General features: G+C 38.0%; 1 protein-coding gene across 1 annotated transcript in view; it reads right to left on the reverse strand.

Moving 5' to 3' along the window:
* Positions 1 to 5,712, reverse strand: part of LOC134568690 (putative ferric-chelate reductase 1) — a 29,685-nt gene extending 23,973 nt beyond the window's left edge. Inside the window, exon 1 of the mRNA XM_063427342.1 lies at positions 5,641 to 5,712. The gene's annotated coding sequence lies outside the window, so the exon portion shown is untranslated. The remainder of the gene's footprint in view (positions 1 to 5,640) is intronic.
* Positions 5,713 to 6,600: the final 888 nt, after the last annotated feature.

Below are 6,600 nucleotides of genomic sequence, written 5' to 3' on the forward strand. Positions count from 1 at the left end.
TAGACTGGAGTTTAACCGGATCTATTTTAAAGCCTTCCCCAGAAATCACGTAACCAAGAAAGTTTATCTGAGATTGGTCAAAACTACATTTCTCCAATTTGCAGTACAACCCATGTTGTAGGAGTTTGCACAATACCCTTCTGACTTGTCTGTGGTGGGTCTCAATTTCTCTAGAGTGTATTAGTATATCATCCAAATATACAATAACACAATCCTGTTGAAATTCCCTAAGAACTTCATTGATCAGATCCTGAAATACTGCCGGTGCATTACAGAGCCCAAAAGGCATTACCGTGTACTCATAGTGCCCATATCGAGTATTGAAAGCTGTTTTCCACTCGTCTCCCTGCTGAATTCTCACCAAGTTATACGCCCCTCTGAGATCTAACTTGGTGAAAATCTTGGAACCCTTTAAACGATCAAAGAGCTCAGTAATCAAAGGGATTGGGTATGCATTTCTGATAGTTATTTTATTCAAACCTCGGTAATCAATGCAAGGCCTTAACGTGCCATCCTTCTTATTCACAAAAAAAAAACGGCCCCGGCAGGCGAGGATGATCTCCTAATGAATCCCTTGTCTAGATTCTCACGGATATACTCCTCTAAGACTAAGTTCTCCTTAGTGGATGAAGGATATACATTGCCCCTCGGAGGCATAGTACCAGGTAGGAGATTAATCTTGCAATCAAAGGACCTGTGTGGAGGTAAAGTATCAGCATTCTTCTTGTCAAAGACTGCCTTTAAATCTATATACCGAGACGGTATTTGTAAGTCTGTAGACTGGGTGGGGTTAACCGGTGTATTACCTACGCAAAGTGGTGAGACTTTCTGTAAACACCTGTCCTGGCAACCCTGACCCCATGAAGTTATCTCCCCTAGCTCCCAATCAATAATAGGGTTATGTTTCTTTAACCATGGATACCCCAGAACTATAGGAACAGAAGGGGACGAGATAAGCATAAGGGATATACCTTCCTCGTGTAAGATACCAACAGTCAAAATAACAGGTATAGTCTCATGAGAAATCACAGGTTCAGATAATAGTCTACCATCTATGGCCTCAACGGCCAAGGGGGTGTCTCTTAGCTGAGATGGGATAGTGTGTTTAGAAACAAAAACTTGGTCAATAAAGCTCTCAGCAGCTCCGGAGTCTATCAATGCCATAGTCTTTATTACTCCCTTCTCCCATGCTAAAGAAACAGGTAGCAGAAGCCTGTGATCTTTATAATTGTGTATAGAGGACAAAATAGAAACACCCAAGGCCTGTCCTCTAGAGAAACTTAGGTGCAAGCGTTTCCCGGACGATTAGGACAATTTAGGCGAAGGTGCCCTCTTACTCCACAATACATACACAACCCCTCCTTTCTCCTGTACTGTCTCTCTTCTTCTGAGAGGCGAGTATTGCCTATCTGCATAGGTTCAGAAAAAACTGGGATAGTGGTTTGAGGACTTTGAAATAAAGGAGCTAGTTTAAAGGAAGGTCTACGAATATTATCTCGAGTGTTCTGTCTCTCTCTTAAACGTTCGTCAATACGAGAAATAAAAGAAATTAAATCCTCCAAATTTTCAGGAAGCTCTCTAGTAGCCACCTCGTCTAGAATTACATCAGATAATCCGTTTACAAATACGTCTATATAGGCCTGTTCATTCCACTTAACTTCTGCCGCCAAAGACCTGAACTCTAGTGCATAATCCACAAGGGTTTGGTTATCTTGTCTAAGGCGCAATAGTAATCTAACTGCATTGACCTTTCTACCTGTAGGGTCAAAAGTTCTTCTAAAAGCAGCGACTAAGGCATTATAATTATAGACTAACGGGTTATCATTCTCCCACAGAGGATTGGCCCATCTCAGAGCCTTATCAATGAGGAGTGTGATAATGAATCCAACCTTTGCCCTATCTGTAGGGTAAGAGCGAGGTTGTAATTCAAAATGAATACCAATTTGGTTTAAGAAACCACGGCACTTCTCCGGAGAGCCACCATAACGTACAGGAGGTGTAATACGGGAAGAAGAACCTACAGTGGCTACTTCTAGACCTGAACTTACAGAGGAGATGGACGTGGCTCGCATCTCTTCCGGTGGATTACTAGATCGAGATAATAAAGCTTGCAGCGCTAGAGCCATCTGGTCCATTCTGTGATCCATGGCATCAAATCTAGAATCGGAAGGACCAACCTGAGTGTTTGTACCTGCAGGATCCATTGGCCCTGTCGTAATGTCAGGATCGGGACAGGGATCCAACACGCAGAGTACAAACAGGTACAGGGTACGTATACCGGACCTTAGAATGGCCGGACTAACGTAAGTAGTAAGTAAAGAATGGTCTAGAGACAAGCCGAGGTCGAGGGAACGAGAGAGCAGGTAAGCGAGAGACAAGCCGAGTCAAAGGGTAATAGAGGTAAACAAGGTAGAACAGACAAGCCGGGTCAAAACCAAAGAAACTAACAGAATACAAGAGCACTGAGTGACTAGACAAGCTAGAACCACGACAGGGCAATGAACAAATGTAGAAAGCCCTATTTTATACCCTGGTTCCAAACAGGTAATCACGCCCCCGACGAATCCTCATTCGTGCTTGGGGCTTGATTGACAGATCGGGTTGGGTTGTCGTCATGACGTCGGCTACTGAACGCCGCGTCATAAAAGGAAGTGGATCCCTCGCAGCCGGCGTGTAAACGACCGAGGGAACCGCGAGGAACGAGTGATTCAACCCTTTTGCGAGGAAGAACGTCCAAGTGTCTCACCTCCACAGAGGTAGAGACAACAGGTACCCTGACAGGGTGTAGCTACAACATGGGCTTCCTTGAACTCTATTAAACTCTATTAAGTCTATTAAACTCTATTAAGTCTAGAAATGTGTGCTTTTGCTAGGGTAGATAACTACCATTGTCTTCTCCTCTGGCCCCTTTCAGAGTCTCACCATACCTGCAATCTATTCTTAATATAGGCAATACTACAGTGCAAATTAATGTTTTTGTTCATGAATTTTCTATTTTATCTAGAGATTAGAAGTAAGCTGAACTACTATGTCCTTGTTAACTGAGTTTAATTTATCCTTATTGGATTATTCTAGTGTAAATCAGTGATCAGACAAATAGCTTCAGACAAAGTCATTGACTAGTCAAAGGCTAATAATCCATTTTGTGACCCGGCTTTAGTAACTGTAAAGATTCAGGGAAACTTTTAATTTCCCTTAAAGGAACACTATAGTCACCTAAATTACTTTAGCTAAATAAAGCAGTTTTAGTGTATAGATCATTCCCCTGCAATTTCACTGCTCAATTCACTGTCATTTAGGAGTTAAATCACTTTGTTTCTGTTTATGCAGCCCTAACCACACCTCCCCTGGCTATGATTGACAGAGCCTGCATGAAAAAAAAACTGGTTTCACTTTCAAACAGATGCAATTTACCTTAAATAATTGTATCTCAATCTCTAAATTGAATTTTAATCACATACAGGAGGCTCTTGCAGGGTCTAGCAAGCTATTAACATAGCAGGGGATAAGAAAATCTTACTTAAACAGAACTTGCATTAAAGAAAGCCTAAATAGGGCTCTCTTTACAGGAAGTGTTTATGGAAGGCTGTGCAAGTCACATGCAGGGAGGTGTGACTAGGGTTCATAAACAAAGGGATTTAACTCCTAAATGGCAGAGGATTGAGCAGTGAGGCTGCAGGGGCATGTTCTATACACCAAAACTGCTTCATTAAGCTAAAGTTGTTCAGGTGACTATAGTGTCCCTTTAAGATAGAACAAAATCCAGTGGTTAAAATTTACCATAATCGGGGCATGTTTAGATACCCAGAACAATAGCCTGTTGTTTCTGGTAAACACCTTAGAAGTAAATAAATAAAAATATATACGAATAAATAATTGTTTTAACATTCAGTCACATTTAACCCCTTAAGGACACATGACATGTTTGACATGTCATGATTCCCTTTTATTCCAGAAGTTTGGTTCTTAAGGGGTAAGGGAAGCAGGATGTACAGAAATACATATAGGATCCTTACAAATACGTATCTTACTAGTTTTTCTTTATTTATGTCAAATGTGATAATAATGTTAATACTTCTATGTAAATATTTCAGATCCTGAATGAAATGTGACAATATAGGAGGATAGCATAAAATAAACTCTTAATGACTTCAAAGATTATATAAAGAGGAAACAAACATTAATTAACATTTTAACTCTCTTTAAGAAATACCCATGTGGTAATCTGAGTGTGAAATTGTAGCTTTAATTTATATTTATGTACTAATTATGTACCATTTCAAAAAAATATACAAAAAACGTTTTTAAAGAATTTGGCATTTAATGGGCTTAAACAGAACTCTAGAATATTTTAACCCCTCTTCTTTTCATAAGATTTCCATATCTTTTTACTGCATTACTTGTTAATTCTTGTATGATTACACAAAGCTTTGAGATTTAGTTTGCTTAGTCCAATCACTATTTCCATCTTCTTTCTTCCCAAAATGAGACACCAATGAAATGTGTCTCTAAATAGAAGAAAATTCCGCAAAAGCAGCTCCAATCTGCTTCCCTGTAAATTGTCTGGGTGCGTATCAAAATTGTAGATTTTGTGCATTTTAATTATGGAAAAAATGAAAATTGTCATATTTTGCATCAGCAGTAATTTCAGAAAGGCAATAATTGGAGATAGCACTATTAAAAAGTAATTTTGATAATTGTATTGTGTGTCTAATTTTGGGAAGAAAGAAGATGGAAATAGTGATTGGGCTAAGCAAACTAAATCTCAGAGCTTTTTGTAATCAAAAATATTGAAATATTGTCCAACACTGTTATAGCTATAATATTTTTGTATATATTTTTCCAATTCAGATTCCATTTCACTATAATGCAGTGTTAAATGAATTAATCCCTCACAGTAGGATAGTGGATAGAGACAACATCCAAGTACAGGAACATGTAAAGAATGAAAAAATATTTAAATAGATTACAGAAAATTCTCAACATATAAGGCGGCTGTTTTGTATTGATTTTGTTGAATTTTTACTTTTTATCTTCAATTTATTCCCTAACATCACAGCAAAAACTTTGTTTGTTTTTTAGTAAAGCAACAAAACAGTTGGTTACAGTTGGTTATGTTATCCAAATAACATTCTATATACATGTATTCCTTTATATAAAATCAGTGAGACCAAATTTGTTCATCATTTAATCTAGGATTAATCACTAAACTGTAAGTTATTGTAACACAATATTTTTAACGGTGTATTGAATGAAAACCTTTTAATGGAGGTCTATTCACTAAGCAATAAATTAAACAATAAACTGCAGCAATTTAAAAACAGAATTACGAAATGTAGTTAAAAAATATTCAAGCTGTGTCTATAGTTGCATTGGAGAATTTTTCCAAATCAGTATTTTTTTGCCAAAATTTTTACATTTAGTTTTTAATTAACTTGCATTTGATGTCTAATGAATAAACTCCTTATCGTTAAAGAACTGGGTGTATTGCTGCTTGTATTAACTGTCACCTGCCTACCAGTCTTTATTTAATGATAAAAAAGCAACTTGAAACAAACAAAAAAAAGATAAAACTATATACAATAAAAAAAAAAACCCTGTAAAACAGTGTTTGCTGTATTAACATGATCGAGTCCTTACCTTGTAATCACAGAAGCACAGAGTCAGGTTCCTCGTACAGGTATAATAATTCAGGCTCCCTCTCAACTCTTCTTAAACACACAAAGCAGGTTTATAAATAATGCAGGTTTTGGGAGGGACCAAATACCCCTGTTTGCATGAATCAGCCATCTGAAAAAAAAAATCTTTGTGTTCTAGAAAAACACCTATGCTCCCATCAAACACCTCTCTTTTCAGGTGCATTTTATTTGTTTTTGAAACTAAATATATTGTGCACATAAATGTTTCATTATTTTATTGCTCACACAGAAAAAAATACAACCTATATATGTCCTATACAACCTATAAATCACACTTCAATTATACATTAAAAATGTATGTGTAAATTTACAACTTTTGGTTTAAGCAAGTCTCCCTTCCACAGGTATTGGAATTGCACTACATATTACTCAAGAATCTTAGTATGTAAATTAATCTCTGTTGGAAACAACTTAATTGCTGGAGAGCCTATATTTAATATCTAATGAAAGTGATTAGGTCCCACAAGGAGTGTTTAGCATCTTGCATCTTGCAATAGCTCTCTGATGTCCCTGGAATCCCAAAAAGCATCCAGGCCACTAGGTGCAAGTAGTCTTACAGAATGAAGATTCCCATTTGGGTTTGCAAGGAGAATCTGAAATGTAGGGATCACAATGGGGTCATCGCACAACAATTCTCGCTAAGAGATGAAGAGGGATGGGATCTCAATAAGGGACCAGTGCAGTTCTTTGCGATTTCAAGTCACTTTGGGAGAGGGAAATCTGAGTGTTCAGGTGATCGAAACGATCTTAAAGCCTATGAATTAAACCAGTTTTGCTAATTTCAGTGAAGATTTCATGGTTCATGACTGTCAGGGTCCCATGACCGGTGGCCTGGGGTGGCCGTGCGCCGCTCGCGGCAGCCTCCCTCCTACCTTCGCCGCGAGCAGTCGCTTTCGATGCT

Source organism: Pelobates fuscus, chromosome 7, assembly GCF_036172605.1.
Source record: "Pelobates fuscus isolate aPelFus1 chromosome 7, aPelFus1.pri, whole genome shotgun sequence".
Classification (NCBI taxonomy): domain Eukaryota; kingdom Metazoa; phylum Chordata; class Amphibia; order Anura; family Pelobatidae; genus Pelobates; species Pelobates fuscus.